The 18,459-nt window shown below is 29.4% G+C and overlaps 3 non-coding genes across 3 annotated transcripts; 2 read left to right on the top strand and 1 right to left on the bottom strand.

The window, feature by feature from the left end:
* Window positions 1-628: 628 nt before the first annotated feature.
* TRNAL-UAG (transfer RNA leucine (anticodon UAG)) lies at window positions 629-708 on the top strand. Its single transcript has one exon. It is a non-coding gene; the product is annotated as a tRNA-Leu (tRNA).
* A 6,815-nt stretch (window positions 709-7,523) lies between these two features.
* On the top strand, window positions 7,524-7,595 carry TRNAM-CAU (transfer RNA methionine (anticodon CAU)). Its single transcript has one exon. It is a non-coding gene; the product is annotated as a tRNA-Met (tRNA).
* A 188-nt stretch (window positions 7,596-7,783) lies between these two features.
* TRNAM-CAU (transfer RNA methionine (anticodon CAU)) lies at window positions 7,784-7,855 on the bottom strand. Its single transcript has one exon. It is a non-coding gene; the product is annotated as a tRNA-Met (tRNA).
* Window positions 7,856-18,459: the final 10,604 nt, after the last annotated feature.

Below are 18,459 nucleotides of genomic sequence, written 5' to 3'. Positions count from 1 at the left end.
TAGTTAGGATAGTGTGTAGTTGTATCTTACTTCACCCCCAAAGTAATCGCCGCTTAAATAACATACGAAACCAAGTCGTCTAATACTTGTAATTATAAATCTCATGGATTCGATACCCGGTCTTAACCGGATTATTACTTGATACGACATGATACACTTGCCCCTAAGTAGTCGTAGCGTCTAGTAGAGTTAAGAACATTTAAAAGATCACATTCATAGCGCATTCACCGTAATACACATTTAATCGTCATAAGAAAAGCTCACACTAGGCGCCGCGCTATCAGTTACTAATGGCGCTTTTTCCAGTGGATGCTTTCTACGATGTGGTTAGAAGATGTAATTTGAAGCTTTCCATTATAAAAACAATGAAGAGGAATGAAGGAAAATTAGTAAAAATGGAGAATAGATGATAGAAACTAGGCGATCATGGTGATAAAATTAGGTCACTGGTGAATACAAGATTGTTTCATGGGGGAGGGGGCATGGGCTAAATATACACCTACGCGCGTACACTTTCTGTTTGTTAAGATTAGATATATAATAAGTAACACATTAAAATATATAACAAACCGTCGTTAATCACGAATTAATAGGATTAAGAAACCAATAATAATCTATTAGAAACAAAGACAGTTTGGCCGAGTGGTCTAAGGCGCCAGATTTAGGCTCTGGTTTGAAAGGGTGTGGGTTCAAATCCCACAGCTATCATCATTAATTAATCATTTTTCATTTTTTTTGGTTTTTTTTGGTAACAAAAAAAATTGATTGATATTCTAAATTTACAAACTATCTTATTTTGTAACTTGCTTAAAGTGACATGATTAATTACTTAAATATACATGATAGCATATGATTAATTTTAGACAAATTAAAATTTATCACTCTAAGAAATTCAATGGGGTAATAGATCCTACAAGAGGAAATTTTTTATTTCTTTTTTTACTTAGATCACTACAAGAAAATATATGTTTGCTGGCGGAAATTTCTGTCAGCAAACATCAAAATTCTGTCAGTAAAGTGACTTAATAGTGTATTCAAAAAGTTTTGATTGGGAAAGAATCCACTTAAAGGGTGTCTGAAGATCCTCGAACCGAACTATATAAAAAAATAAAAATTCAATACCTTTTATTCAAAACAAAATAAAGTTCAATGATGTTTGGGAGCATGTCCAGTATCCGCCCAAAGCCTCCTATCTAAAGGGGCCTCCAATCCGAAACTTATTTTAATTATAATATAATAATTATTGAGATATCAATAGTTAAACAAATATTCATATAAATAATTATTATTCATAACTTGAATTTAATAGTAATTATATATCGACAAACACACTACCTTTTTTTATCAATTACTGTCTCTCAACAACAACACAATACGGGGCCTCCTAAATTTATTTCATAAATTCTCTCTTAACAATAAGGATAAAATACAAAAATCTTTGTGGTTTGTCTGATTGCAAACATAGTCTCATGGTTTAAAAACTTGCAAACAATGATCCATGGTTTGTGAAGTTTGTAGTTAAGGATTAGTAAGTCAATTTTTCGGTCAAAAAATACTTGTAGTTTAGTTAATTTTCAAATTCAATATGAGATAATTTGCAGAATCATACTTGTCTAAATCGCTCACTTTTCGGGTAAATTATGACAATATTTTTTTGACGAATGTTTGAGTTTGCAAACTGCACAAACCATAGCTCCATGTTTGTAAGTTTTAAAGCCATGAGACTGTATGTGAAAAGGTCAAACCACAAGGTTTTTTTTTTTTTGTACATTACCCTAACAATAATATAGTTTCTAACTCCTTCATTCTCTAATTAATTGGTTCTTCTTTATTCAGTCAAGAATTAATTGAATTTTATACTTATCAAATTTAAATTTGTAAAACATACATCAGGAGCTCCTGAATTTAGAAAAAAAAACACTTGGTTCGTTGAATTTACAAAATATCTCGTTTGCCTCTTGAACTTGCTTTAAATTGATCTTTTAAACTTTATTAACCCTATAACTCCATGTGGCAGAGCAAAGAGGAATTAGTTAAATTAAAATGTATATTTTCAACAAGTTTAAGGAGCAATATATTAGTGTAATTAAGTCTAAAGACTAACGATACACTTTGTAAGCTTAGAAGACAAATCCATTTTTTAGGTCAGGTTCAGTGAGACAAACGCATTAAGCCGAGAAAAAAAAATGAAAGATAAACATAGAGTCGCTAAATTAATTGACCCACCCTGTCACATATTTCTTCAAACAAAATATATTGGAGATATGTAGGAATCTCCTCCTATATCCTAAATAACAATTCTCAAGCGTAATTCACCATCCATACACTTCTCCAGGGGCGTAGACAGGATGACCCGGGCCCCTCCGGCTGCCAGAACTACATTAGCCTAGGGTAATTTCGGCCTCCCTGTCTAAAAAAAATATCAAGATGTTAAATTAGCCCTTCAAAATGGCTCATTAAGTGCTAAGCTTGTCCAAAATTCAAAATTTCAATATTTTGTGCCTGTTAGGTATTCCTTAAATCTAAATTTCTAATTTTTTGGGCCTCTTAGGCCTCTCTAAATCCAAATTTCTAATTTTTTTGGGACTGTTAGGTCTCTCTAAATCCAAATTTCTAAATTTTTTTAGCCTGTTAGACCCCCTCTAAATCCAAATTTCTAATTTTTTTTTGGTCTGGTAGGCCCTCTTTAAATCCAAATTAATAATTTTTTTTAAGCTGGTAGGCCCTCTTAAATCAAAATTTTTTTATTTTTTTTACCTGTTCGGCCCTCCCTAAATACAATTTTCTTTTACATGTTAGGACACTTAAACGAAATCTAGCTTAATTTTGGAAAATTGTACATTAGTAGTTAAAAATTGGTTCCTGACCATTCAAAGTATAACACGCATATATACAACAAAAAATTTCGATTTAGCAATTTTTTTTCTTTTTACAAATGCACGTGTAAAATCGGCCTCTCCAACCAAGTAATCCTGTATTCACCACTGCACTTCTCTATTTCCTTCCCAGAATGTATCTATGCTTAAAATTCCAACAATGTCTTAAGTTCCATGCATAAGATAGTGATCATTAAACACACAATGAAAGCTATCCAGAACTTTTCTGCAAACCTTCACCCAGGCGGACTTAGTCCAAATTAAAGGCCTTTAATCTCCACTGCAAATACCCAATCGAATGCCTTTACAATCACAGTTAACGTCCTCGAGCCACCGAATTTACCTTAACCCAATCTCTATCAAGAAGATGCCATTTAACCATAGCCTCCTTTTAGTTTAAAGAGAAGTACTTTTTAGAAATAAGAAAAGCTCCAGAGAAATCTTTACATTAGGATTTGTGATGGATCATGAATTAAGTGTCGACTTAGTTCTGTAGTCCCTCTTAGAGAGTTATTCAGAGTTCATCATGAACTATCAGATGAATGACTTATAGATCTTTCTTGAAGAGCTCTTGAATATGCTCAAGTCAGTTGAGCCCAATCTAAAGAAAGAGAATGTGATGTCTACACTTCTTATTCAGGGGTCTAACTAGCGAAAAAGGAGGTTTCCCAATTCCAAAGATTCCAAGAAGATCGAGGGCTTTAAACCAAATCAAGCTAAAGGCAAGCAAGTCACTAAAAAGCCCAAAGGAGAATACCAATATTATTGTAAATAAGAGAATTGGAAGAGGAACTATAAAGAGTACATATACTCCCCCAAGAAGGGAAAAGGAGGTGCTTCTACATCTGGTATGTTCTATATTGAAATAAACTCAATTTCATAGTGTGAGTCTTGGGTATTAGATATTGGATGTAGATCTTATATTTGTACAAATATGCAGGAACTAAAGCAGACTAGGAATCTCAAGAAGGAGCCATAAATTTGCGAGTTGGAAACAGAGCAAGAGTTGATACTCTCGCAATTGGAGATTATTTCTTAGCATTACCATCTGGACTTGTAATAGAATTGAGGAAACTGTTTATATGTTCCCGATATATCTCATAACATTATATCTATAGTTTCTTGTGGATGATGGTTTTACAGTTTCAATTAAGAATTCAAGTTTTATTTTCCATAGAATTGTGATTTGCTATCTTTCAAGAATATCATTGAATGGAATTTATGTATTGGATGATAAAGTTTCTATTTACACAATTGATACCAAAAGACAAAGAACATATAATTCAATTTACTTATGGCATTGTTGCCCAAACCATATAGATAAGGGACATATGTCTAAGCTATATCAAGATGGACTTATAGACTGAATTAATTGTGAATCAATGGGTACATATGAATCTTGTTTAGACGGAAAGATGGAAAAGACTCCATTTAGAAATAAAGGAGAGTGTGCACCAGACATTCTAAGATTAATACATTCAGATCTATGTGGTCTTATGTCAACACAAACAATATGAGGATTCAGTTACTTTATTAGCTTCATAGATGATCATACTAGACATGGATTTGTCTACTTGATGAACCATCCTTTGAGAAATTCAAATGCTTCAAGAATGAAGTAGAAAAACAAACAAGAAAGAATATTAAAGTACTTCGATCAAATCGAGTTGAAGAATATATTTCCATTGATTTCTTGAATTATCTGAACGAACATAGCATTCGCTCACATTGGACTCCTCCATATACACCATAGCACAATGATGTATCTGAAATAAGAAATCATACTCTATTAGATATGGTACGATCCATGATGACCGTGACCTCTTTTCCAAAGACATTCTGGGGCTACGCCTTAGAAACTGCCTTATTTACCTTGAACTGAGTACCCACCAAATCTGCCAGTTCTACTCCATTTGAATTGCTCATTGGAAAGAAATTTAGTTTATCTTTTATGAGAATTTGGGAATGTTCAGCATATGTTAAATGCATAGCATCAGATAGATTAGATCCTAAATAGGAAGCGTGATTGAACTTGACGAAGTTCAAGAAGAGGCATTGACTGAAATAGTTGAAGGATGGTTGATAAGACTATTTTAGTCTTGTTACTTTCTACCTTATTCTATGTAAATTGGAAATATTTGGTGTTTAATTAATATTTTTTATCTCATATTTTATTTTGAGAGAAAGTTTACATGTTTGGTGAAAAATCTGGAAATTTATTACATTATGCAGCATTTTGGAGTATTTACCAATCAGAGACCAGTTTAAGTTAAGGTTTGGGCATGTCTTGTCACAAATTAAGTTGTAATTGGAAAGTTGCATCCAACTTCAGTTAAGGCATGAGCAAGTGGTTGAATGACTTTGGAAGAGAGAAAAAACATGTTTGCAGATTTGATTTGGGGATATTATCTTATTTAGTTGTATTTTCTTTTATTTAGGATTTGAATATTTTTTATTATCTCTAATTTAATCATTAATTAATTAGAGATTTAGTTTCTTTCCTTATCTCTTATGGATATTTTAGTCTTTCTTCTTAGGTTTTCCCCTATAAATAGAGACTTAACATTCCCTAAAGAGGAGAACTAGGTTTATAGATTTTCTATTGTATTGTTGAGTTATTTTCATTATGAGTAGCTAAGTTTCACTTTCTGATTCAAGAGTGAATTCATTTGGCTGAAAGCTGTGAGGTTTCATAGACTGTTCCAATGGACCCGTTAACTACATTAATACAAAGGAAGAGGGTCTCACTAGCTACTAGTCTACTTAATAGGACATGGCTTAAAAGTTTGTACTAGTTTAACAAATTGAATTGGAAACATTGATTCTCCATAACAAATAACACATATAAATTGAAACAAGTACTCAGCAAATAATTTGAATTAAGTGCAAGTAACAAACTATATGGGATGGGCAATATAAATCCAGACACCAATGAAAGCATGAGTACAATTTACGCATGAGAATATGAAAGCTTTTATTTGATATAAGAGATAATTTTACAAAATAAGGACTCGTGAAAAGAATAAATTGATAGAAAAAACCTATAATCACCAATACAAAAGAAGAAGAAAATGAAAATGAACAAAATTTCGTCTAGACCAAGTTCCTGAAATGGAGGAATTTAGTATCAAGGATGGAACATGCACACTACTTGAAGTCCCTATTAAACCTACTAAACCTTAAATTTCAATCTATATGAAGCCCCTATTGAACATCCAATTTCAATCTAAATGAGGCCCTATTGAACTTACTAAGTCCATTCTCCAAAAAAAAAAAGATTGATTGTACATTCAATTTCAATATAAATGAAATCCCTAGGATTAAAATCAATTGCTCAAATTGCTCACCTTTTTTGGTTGTTTACACGTCGGTTGTTAAAATCATGAAAGCAACCATTATCTTCTTCCTTCAAGTCAAACTTGAGAATTACTGAAATTGACGATGGAATCTGAATGTGAAATATGGAGGTTTAGCCGTTGAAGTTAAAGATGGATGTGTAGAGGAGAAGTAGAAAGAGAAGCCCATTTCTTCTTCCTTCAATCCTTCAAACTGGTGCCCACAGTTGAGAATTATTGAAATTAGTGATGTAATCTAAATGTAAATGATGTTGAAGTCGAAAATGTGTGTAGAGGAGAAGAAGAAAGAAAAGCCCAGTGGAATAGAAGTCGGTGACAAAGGTGCAAGAATAGTAACTTCGCATACAACCACGATTGAGAGAAGAGAAAGAGAAAGAGAAATTAGAAGTGACCAGTGGAGAGAGTAGTAAGTAATACATTATACAGTTTTAAAAGAATTGAATGTAATATACTTATATTATTGGTTAAGAAAACAAAGTTCATTTACTTTGTTTTCAAACATAGTGAGGATAGCATAAACCTATTGTATAGTCTTCAACAAAAAAAATTAATGTGTATATATTAACGTGTGTGCAATAAAAAATATTAATGTTGATTATGGTTTTGCTTTTATGACAGTTCATTTTCATTCAATTGGCTTGGCATTGATAAATAGGGCAAAGGCTCAAGTTTTATGGTACCGTATAAATTATCAGTACTGAATTATTATTAAGGAAAAAAACATTCTCGTTATTTTGATTTTAGTATATTGAATTTCTAACATTTTCTTTTAATATATTTAGTTTTTAAGTTTTGGTGACATTAATTCATTAATGTTACCAATTAAGATTGGTTTGAGTGTCATGGGCTCCAAGTCGTTTAAGCTAGATCTCGAGTTCGAGTTTTAGTGTATGTAGAAAGCTTTAATGGGGAGATGATCCACCTAAAGGGCGATAGACAAGCCTCGAATCGAAAAATCAGACAAACTGTAAAAAAAAAACACCAGTGACAAGAAAATTGATTTTTAATATAAAACTCAGTTAACATTACGTTATTAATTTTGCATGCGTTCGAAATTTGTATCTTTAACAGTTTGAAAACAAATTTTTATTCATGTGATGTGATTATAGAAAAACTAAAAATCTATTTTGAACTGTAAAACATACAATTTCAGACATTGATGGAGACCGTAATTTTTTTTTTTCCTAAAAGGATGGAGACCATAATTATTCGTGCTAAAGCATAACTTTGGAGCTTTTGTTCTTTTTCTGTAAAGTTGATGAATATGATATATTTGATATTTCAATAACAAATCAGAGTAGCGCAGCGGAAGCGTGGTGGGCCCATAACCCATAGGTCCCAGGATCGAAACCTGGCTCTGATATGGTTTGACCTTTTTTCAAAGGCATCTCCGTGGTTTAAAAATTACAAACAAAAGTATGTGATTTGTGCAGTTTGAAAACTTAATAATTTTTATTACGTTGGTTTGGCCAAAAGGGAGTGATTTAGAGAAATTAAAAAGTTTGATTTTGCAAATAACCTCATGTGTAAGGCTCGATTTTGACCAAACCATATCAGAGCCAGGTTTCGATCCTGGGACCTATGGGTTATGGGCCCACCACGCTTCCGCTACGCCACTCTGATTTGTTATTAAAATATCAAATATATTATATTCATCAACTTTACAGAACAAGAACAAAAGCTCCAAAGTTATGCTTTAGCACGAATAATTATGGTCTCCATCCTTTTAGAAAAAAAATATTACGGTCTCCATCAATGTCTGAAATTGTATGTTTTACAGTTCGAAATAGATTTTCAGTTTTTCTATAATCACATCACACGAATAAAAATTTGTTTTCAAACTGTTAAAGTACAAATTTCGAACGCATGCAAAATTAATAACGTAATGTTAACTGAGTTTTATATTAAAAATCGATTTTCTCGTCACTGATGATTTTTTTATAGTTTGTTTGATTTTTCGGTTCGAGGCTTGTCAGCCGCTCTTTAGGTGGATCATCTCCCCATTAAAGCTTTCTACATACACTAGAACTCGAACTCGAGATCTAGCTTAAACGACTTGGAGCACATAACCACTCAAACCAATCTTAATTTATAACACTAATGATTTAATGTCACAAAAACTTAAAAACTAAATATATTAAAAGAAAATGTTAGAAATTCAATACACTAAAATCAAAATAACGAGCATGTTTTTCCTTAATAATAATTCAGTACTGATAATTTATACGCTATCATAAAACTTGAGCCTATGCCCTATTTATCAATGCCAACCCAATTGAATAAAAATGAACTGTCATAAAAGCAAAACCATAATCAATATTAATATTCTTTATTGCACACACGTTAATATATACACATTATTATTTTTTTGTTGAAGACTACACATTAGGTTCACGCTATCCTCACTATGTTTGAAAACAAAGTATATGGACTTTGTTTTCTAAACCAATAATATAAGTATATTACATTCAATTCTTTTAAAACCATATAATGTATTACTTACTACTCTCTCTACTGCTAGGGGTGAGCAGAACCAAACCGAAAACCTAAAAACTGAAAAAATCGGACCGGAAAAACCAAATCAAACCGGACCGAATTATATTTTAGTTTGGTTTGGTCCTAATTTTCAAGGTAGTTTGGTTTTCGGTTCGCTTTGGTTCGAATAAAACCGAAATACAATATATACTACTTTTAGTTTTAAATTAATTAACTAACTAGTCGAAAACCCGTGCGATGCACGAGATACGAAACTTTTATATAATTTAGATAAATAAATAAATTAATATATTTACTTTTAAGTAATTTTATATCATGCTATAATTTTTTTATATTATGTATATTTGAAATTAATATATTTTTTTATAGAATTTTAATTAAAGGTGAATGATTTATTTATTTTTACAAAATTCAATGAATTGTACTTTTTAGTAAATTTAATACATTTTCATATTTTGGAATTCTATGAAACAATAATAATAAAATTAGAGATTAATTAAGAAATATATTAGAATATAATAAAAAACCAAAAATTGAATTAAACTACAATTAAAATTAAATATTATATTTACGATACAAAAGACAATTAAAATTAAATATTATATCTACGATACAAAAGAATTACAATCTATGTTAAAATGGAAGCAACATCAATATATTATTATGCTATAAACTATTACAATCAATATTTTTCTAATGTTGCACATGAAGAAACTTTATTAATTCAATATGTTACATATAAAAAATAAAATAAAATTCATAAGAATTAGTCAAATTCATCTTGATGATAATCATCTCGCTTGATGGAATTTCATGATCACCAAGTATTCGAATTCAATTATTCATTCTGCTACAATAATCCAATATATCCAATTGAATCAGCTTAATGTGATGATTTCTCCGATTTTCATCTCGTAATATCTCATGAAAACATTCAATCAATTTGTTCTTCATTCTTTCACTATATCACAGATATCACTTATCATTAATATTTTCTAATAATTATATATTCTTGAATTTTGTAAGCAAGAAAAACAAATAAAAGAATAGAAAACAAAAATGAATGGACAAAAAAGATAATTAGGAAAGAACTATCTTCCTCTAATCAAGGTGCATGTGAAAATTCATATATCCAGTCTTGATCACATGCACCTTAATGAGCATGTAGAATTTGCTCATTCACCGTTAGATATAGGCTTATTATAATCCTAAGGTGAAGATTATAATAAGCCTAAATCTTCACCTTAGGATTATAATAAGCCTAAATCTAACGGTGAATTAGCAAATCCTACATGCTCATTAAGGTGCATGTGATCAAGACTGTGTTAAGATGTAAGCATATAAATAGGAGAGTGGAAATATTTTTTGCCCATTAATTAAAATTTTTATTTTTTCCTAATGAAGTATTAAGTCCACTCAGTACCAAAAAAAAAACGTTTCATAATTAATATGTGAAATTAATTCTATTAATTAGAATTATTATGCTCAACATTTGAGAATTTGAAGAGATTCAAATAATAATTTTTTTTAATTAATATTTTCCAACAACTTGTCATATGACCATGTTTCATTTTCATATGTTAAAAACTCTTGAAATACTAACAATTTTGTACAAACCATAATATAATAGTTAAAAACTATATATGCTAATATTGCAAAAGCAATTATCTCAATATCACATAATTAATGTACATTTTTAGGATTTTGAGCATCAAAATTTATTTTTATTTACCTTCATTTTGAATTCGTATCTAGCATAATCCAAATTCTTCAAAAATAAACATCTTATCAAGTGAATTAGACGCTTACAATCTCTTTGTCTAAAGAATTGAGAAAAAATAACTTTTTGATAATAATAATAATAATAATATGACATAATTTATAATTGAAATAAACTTCATTGTAAGTATAATATTTCAATATCTCTTTAATAGTTTATTCAATATGTCTCAAACTTCAATGAACAACTATTGTGTGAAACTTTATATCTATTTGTATCAAAATGCATAAAAAAATACAATCCATATCAGTTAGATAAACTTAAACTAAAAAAATGAGTGGATTTCAACAGGTTTTGAATTAGAAAAATTAATCTAACTTCAATTAAAGCTAAAATTTGAATTCATATAAAGCCGAAAAATCTAAATTTAGTTACAGTTAACAATCGAAACGATAACACCTAGCAACATATACTAAAAAAGAATGCAAATATACAAAATCTTTATTTTAGTCATTTTGAAAAAAAAAGACAAATAAAAAATAAAACATGGATAAGGTAGCGGGAGGTATGGAATCTGGGTAACGATAGAAATGGAATTTCATCTCTGAAAGATGAAACTATAACAACTATTGTTTAATAAAGATAAAACAATAACACAATTGAGAACAAAAATAACTACAACATATGAAAAAAAAGCAAATAATTACCTTGAGAAACGTAAGAATTTCTTGCGATTTTTGACACTTTTGTGTTTTCCGATTTTAGTTGTTCATGTATCTTCTATTTCTATCGGATTTCTTTAATCGGAGATATCAGTTAAAAAAAGACAAATAAAAAAGAAAAACATGGATAAGGTAGCGAGAGGTATAGAACCTGGGTAACGACAGAAATTGATCTGAAAGATAAAACCATAACAACTACTGCTTAATAAAAAATAAAACAACAACACAATTGAGAACAAAATAACTACAACATATGAAAAAAATCGAATAATTACCTTCAGAAATATAATACTATCTATAATGACCAATGAATATAATGGCGGAATACTACATATCATGCTTTATATAGAAGTTTATTTGTGACTTTTATATTTCCTTTGCTTTGTGTTTTTTCATCTTCCCGTAACTCTTACTTTCTTTTATTATTTTAATTAATTGGCTAGTAATTGTTTAATTTATTATAAATATAATTCTGTTATTTTTTTATTAATTAAATCTTTTTAATCTTGATTTTTTACTACGTTGACAACTCATCAAAAAGGCATCTAAAACACTTCTCCTTATTTCTCTCTGCTTCTGCTATTATATATAGTATAGATAGATACCTATACAAGAGAATAATCAATTAAAACAATTAGTTTCGGTTAATTATTGTCGATTAAGTTCAGAATAAAAAAACGGTTTTGATATATGCAGCCTTTAGGGCTGCATATAAGCATTAAATATAATAGGATATTCTTTTGTATTTTCAAGATATATATTTATTATGCATTGAACTTTTAAATACACCCAAAATCATTTAATGCAATCATAAATTCTTTTATATTTTCTATTTCTGCATTAATTTTTTATTTTTTATTTTTTCAAAAGATATCTGCATTTATTATTTCGACAGATTATTTGTAACTGTGTAGTAACAGAATAAAAGTGCAGATTTACTCGTAACTATGAATTTGTACAACTTTACCCCTAACAATGTCAAGAAAATTCAATTTTATCCTTACACAACAGAAAATTTGAACTTACTGATTTGACAGTTATTTGAGTATCACATCAGATATTCCAAGGAAGTTCGTCGATAAAATAAAGCAGTTAATTGTATTTTGATGGGTTATATGCAGTTTTTTGTGTGTAAATTTTATCTGTCAGACTTAATCATTTTGACAGGTTATTCGTAACTGTGTTATTTCGACGAGTTATTTGTAACTTTTATTCTGTTACTAACACAGTTACAAATAACCTGTCGAAATAATAAATGCAGATATCTTTTCAAAAAATAAAAAATAAAAAATTAATGCAGATATAGAAAATTTAAAAGAATTTATGATTGCATTAAATGATTTTTGGTGTATTTAGAAGTTCAATGCATAATAAATATACATCTTGAAAATACAAAAAAAAATATTTCATTGTATTTAATGCTTATATGCAGCCCTAAGGGCTGCATATATCAAAATCGATAAAAAAAATTGCTTTGACTCATGTTAATTATTATTAATTAAGTTCAGAATAATTTGGAGTCCAGACAATGTTAATATGATTCAAAGTTGAGTGTTTTTTTCCAATTAACCATAATAAGAATTTGTTGTTTGACTCTTACAATACTTATTTTTTGAGCACTTAATTTTCAGCACTTATTTTCAGTTTTATCAAACAGCACCTAGCTCACATTACTCTCAACCTGAATTTAGTAGAATAAATATTATAGTGATAATACATCTAAGAATGAATATTATAATGATATTACAATAGCTCACATTATAATACCTTATGTTCTTCATTAATTATTATACTACAATTAGTAGTAAGCAGGCTTGTTTGGTAAAACACTTAATTACTTAAATTAAAATATTAAGCACTTATTTAATTTAAGTGCGTTTGATAACGTTGTTTCTCCACCGCTTAAATTAGTTAATTAAGTTAAAAATCACTTATTTTAATAAGTCAAAATATTTAACTTAACATTTTAAGTTAAACATTATCAACGAATATTTTTATAAATTCATATCATTCAATATTTTCAGTACTTATAATATTCAACACTTAAAATTCAGTACTTATTTTTTCAGTACTTAATTTTCAGTTTTATCAAACATCACAATGTCTTTGGTTCCCGGTTTCTTAAAATGAGTTCTATATAAATATTTTTTTATAAATATATAATCGGTTGTATATAAATTGTGCTAATTATAGTTTTTTTTATCCTTTTTAAGGTTCTATCTTTTGGTGGTTCTTGCGTTTCCATCGATTGTGTGCTCTTTAATACTTGACCAGTGCTTCTTTCTTAAAGACATTATTTACATCAAAGGGACTGTAAATCTGTACCACAATATTTCAACCAAATTCTTATAATACTTAAAGATTGCTTTATTTATTATATATACAAGCTAGCAACAAGGAGATGATGAATTTTGATAAAAAAAAATCACGGATTCAGATAATATTCATTTATTAATCAATTAACTTAACTAAAAAAATTTAATAAATTTTTTTTCTTCATTTGAAGCTTAGTCACCAAAATTAATAATTAACATAAGGAATCTTTTAAATTCTTAATTACGTTTTTCAAATTCATTTCTCCAAATTATCAAACCATATACTATTATTAACCAAATAAACTCAAATTCATCTATAACTAAAATCAAATTATATATATAAATTATAAAATGAAATTTACTTATATATATATATATATATATATATATATATATCACTACAAAAAAAATGGTCTATTACGACGCTGAAATTTATAGTTTAACGACGCTTTCCAACGTCTCTAAATGCTTACCCACGCTTTTTCAAGTGTCGTCACAAGTGTCGTTAAATCACGTGTCGTTAAATTTAACAACGAATAAATCTTGTGTAGGTAAATTAGATCCGACGACATTTTGCATAGAAACGTCGTCATGTTGCCAACGATTATATTTTAAACGTCATAATTTTTTTCCAATTTATTTATATTTAATTTATGAAATTTACACTACATTTTAATGAAGCGTTGTAATTTTGACGGCACATAAATATTCATAACGTCTTAAACACGTTAATGTTTCAATTTAAAAGCGTCTCCATATTTACAACATTAAATTATATAATCGACTATATTTGTTAGATGAAAGTCTATTATATTAATCTTATTTTCTAACGTCCCTAAGATTATGACACTTCAATATGTGTTCTTTACATTCCAAGTGAAATTTCTTTAATAAAAAATTTATGTTATTATTATTATTAAATATTTGTATACGAAAAAATATATAAAAAATCTAAAATGGAACATTGGCAGAAAAAGAAATATACTTGAACAATTACACAACATTTGAATGTCAATAAAAACAACAACATTTTATTAAACTACTTTAAACTAAAAAAAAAGTACACATAAAAAACTTACAAAGATCCTAAATATTGAAAATGAAACAAAAAAATACACATTCAAGTACAGTACCAATTTACAAATAACAAAATCCGGAGCTTCAGCCAGCAACATCATAATTCGGTTCTTCAACTTTTTATCTGTCACCTAAAAACTAAAATAGAAAGCCAAACATAGAGTCTATTGCTTCAAACTGAAGTGTCCGCGGTAGAGTCTATTGCTTCAACCTTTTGTCGAGCCAAATACTTTTTTCGCCGCTATGACTAAAATGAGATAAACACGTACCCATTCATCTATTAGACGACCTTCCCCAGTTTCAGGTGGAGCTTTCTTCGGGCTTCTGTAGCATTACCTCAAAGATCATTCATTATCCTGGACTATACAAAAAAAAAGTGAAATAGATATACATAATAACTCATAGGACTAGGATGCTGCTCATCCAAAAAGAAAACCCTTGGTATTCATTCAACTGTTACCGGTCTTTTTTATCTGCTGTACAAAAACATCTTGATTCTTGATTCTCACATTTTTAAAATTGGAAGTGAAATTGAAAGAGGAATCAGATTTTGTGTTACAAGCGACAAGATATAGAGAGAGATAGAGATCCAAACCATGAGGAGAAGAGGTGGCCATACATGGAAGATGGATGAGAAGTAAAAGGAAGAGAATTCAACAGACTAAGAGAGAGAGGGGGAGAAAATGCTAGACGGTTGAGTAATATTTGGTTAGTTAGTAATATTTGTTGGGGTAATTAGATTTTCTTTTGATAAATGGGTTGTGGATCACGATTTAACCCACTACTAATTTAGTTTAATTTTCTTTTTCATATTTTTTATGTAATTATTTTTTATTTATATACATAAAGAGAGAAGAGGGTCTTTATATATTTTTATAGAAAAATAATAACTATATATCGTTTAAGAAAATGAGAAATAAATTTTCTATCTAAAAATATAAAAAAATAATCAAATATAGGGACATTTTTATTGACACAAATTAATATTTTAAAAAACTACCAATAAAAATTTAAAAGTGACATTAAGTGATTATTAAAAACGACACAAATAAAAAAATGTGGTTGAATTTTTAAATAGAAGGACAAAAATAAAAAGTGTCTTCAAATTTAATACTTTTGGAACAGTTTTTATCGACACAAAATATAGACTGTATTTAAAAAGTTTTTATTCAAATTTGTACTTATAATCTTAAATATAGCAACAAAAAATTAAAAACGTCATTAAGTGATTATAAAATACGACATACATAGAAAAACGTGGTTGAATTTTTAAATATGAGGACAAATACTAAAAAATACTAGGACACTTTTTATCATCTCAAAACCTAAACTGTTTATAAATTAAAAAAAATACCAACACTTTTTTCTAAATGTGTAGCTAAATTTTTAAAAATGCCAACAAAAAACTCAAAGTGTCAGTAAGTGATTATAAAAGACAACACAAAATTAAAAAAAACGTGGTTGAATTTTCAGGTACGGGGATAAAAGAATAAAAATATATTCAAATAAAAACTATCGAGACACTTTCTCACAACGCAACTTCTAAACCGTCTTTAATTTAAAAAAACATTGACACATTTTTTAAAAGCGTAGTTAATTTTTTTTAAAATGCCTTCAGATAATAAAAAGTGTTGTTAAGTGATAATAAAACCGACACAAATACAAAAGCGTGGTTAAATTTAAAAATATTAAGACACATGCTGAAAAGCGTGACTAAAAAAGTGTCGTAATAGTCCATTTTTCTTGTAGTGTATATATATATATATGGAGGAGTTCTCAATGGTGACTCTTCACCCATGGGGACTAATTAGGTAACCTGCTATAGCAGGTTACCAAGTTACCTAGATGCATATGTCTCTCTCCATGATAAATACTATTACGTTTTTTAATAAAGGTTTCTCTCACCACAATAAATTCTTCTTCTTCACCATCCATCGATATGGCTATGGTGTCTGGTTCTTTAATAATTCGAGTATTAATCTTACTCATGGATACTAAATCCATTTCTTTCTTTACGGTCTTTTTATGTTAATTTTTCCGGTTGATTTGAGATCCATATCGTTATAATTAATACATATCCCTCTTGTTAATTTTTTCTGGCTGATTCGAAATCCATATCGTTAAATTTTTCTGGTTCGAAATACATATGGAAGGTATTTCGATTTCATTTGATCTTTATCATTGATTTATAAATCGATTTTGGATTCCGATTTTGACCAATATTTATATTTCTGATTTCATTCATGTCCTTATGGGTTTAAGTTGATTTATATAATTCTGTAGTCGATTAATTTCTGATTTGGGATATACAAGTAGAATTGGAAATTTGGGATTGGAGTATGATCAAGAAGATGTCTACATGGAAGTGATAAAACTATGGATATATGAAGGTGTGGATGCTTCAATTATGTGAACTGCAATAATTTGTAACCAGGAATATGATCAAGAAGATGTATGCATATTTTGCAGAAATTTGAAACATAAGTAAGAAGAAGATGTCTTCTTATGCAATACATATCAAAAGCGTATAACTATTACTAAAATCTATACTATTTAGACTTGTAATCTCCTTATGTAATATGTCTAACTCAATTGTTCACAATTATTTCTAACTCTAGTATGAGTTGAAAATTGTTTAATTAAATGAAAGATATAACAACCACGAGATATAACATTGTAGATCTTATGTTGTAACTAAAAAATAACAACCATGACATATAACATTGTTAAATTATGTTGTAACTAATATTAAATGAGCAATAAAAAGGTACAAAAAGTTAATAATAACATTTGATGAACTAATCAATGGCTATCAGAGTTCTCTCCTGAATCGTCTTGCTTAAATTTATGACAATTCCTTGAATCATGACCAGTCCGACCACACGTTTTACAATGGTTAGGAGTACTTCTTTTTCTTTTGGTCTGGCCTTTGTTCTGGGGATTTGATGAAGAAGCAACCTTCTTTGATTTAAGCGTCGTAGCATTGGTAGGTCGACCCTTTGGTTTGCTAAGATTGGAGTCCAAAACATCATCATGAAACGTTCCTTCAGCATTTTGACGATGTTGGCTGTCGTCCTCTGAGGGGTATTTGGACAATTCCATATTCAAATCAGTTATAACTTTCATAGCCCGTTCAAAAGATTCGTCTGATCTTGAAGCAAGGTATGAAGTTATACCACAATTCTTTGATAGTGTTCCGTACCTCAAATTTCTAGCTGATTCTGGATGAGGGTACTTTCTTTCCGAATGGTTGTTTAAATAATCAAAATGTTTAGCATCTTTCAGCCAACGACGATTCACCAAACATTTAGGGAAATTCAGTATCTCCAAATTCTTCATACAAGCAAAAACATTTCTGCATGGAATTCCTTTCGTCTCAAATGAATAGCAATCGCATTGGACTTTTGCTCGATCATCGGAAATCCTAACCGTGCGCTTTGCCCCTTTACTCCCGAATGTTTTTAACTTACAAACAGTTTGATTCTCCTCACGGGCAATGATGGTAATATATTTGTCTGAGCGTTGCATCTTCCGCTTTATCCTTTTATAAATTTCCCTCGTGAAAATTGAAGAAACATCATCCTCCACACTTGGCATCGAAGTTTGGTTGGGCAATGTTTCGGTCATATTGGTTATGTAGTGCTCTTCCATCTCGTTGAAGTGCAACATTGACAGAGATAACTCAAAATGTCTGAAGAACTTCCACAATGATACTCTGTTATCCAAGTCTTTTTTCAACAAAGAGTTCATTGACTCGCATCGGCCCGTAGCTTTTGCACCGCCAAAATAATGACCACGAAGAAAAGTGTCTGCCCATTGCTTTCTTGTTGCATATTGTGCCTCTATCCATGCATTATCTTCCAAATTGTATCCTTCTACCATCTCATTCCATTTAAT

This window comes from Euphorbia lathyris, chromosome 8 (genome assembly GCF_963576675.1).
Source record: "Euphorbia lathyris chromosome 8, ddEupLath1.1, whole genome shotgun sequence".
Lineage (NCBI taxonomy): Eukaryota > Viridiplantae > Streptophyta > Magnoliopsida > Malpighiales > Euphorbiaceae > Euphorbia > Euphorbia lathyris.
Note: the sequence above shows the minus strand (reverse complement) of the source record. Positions and strands in the feature narration are given on the sequence as shown.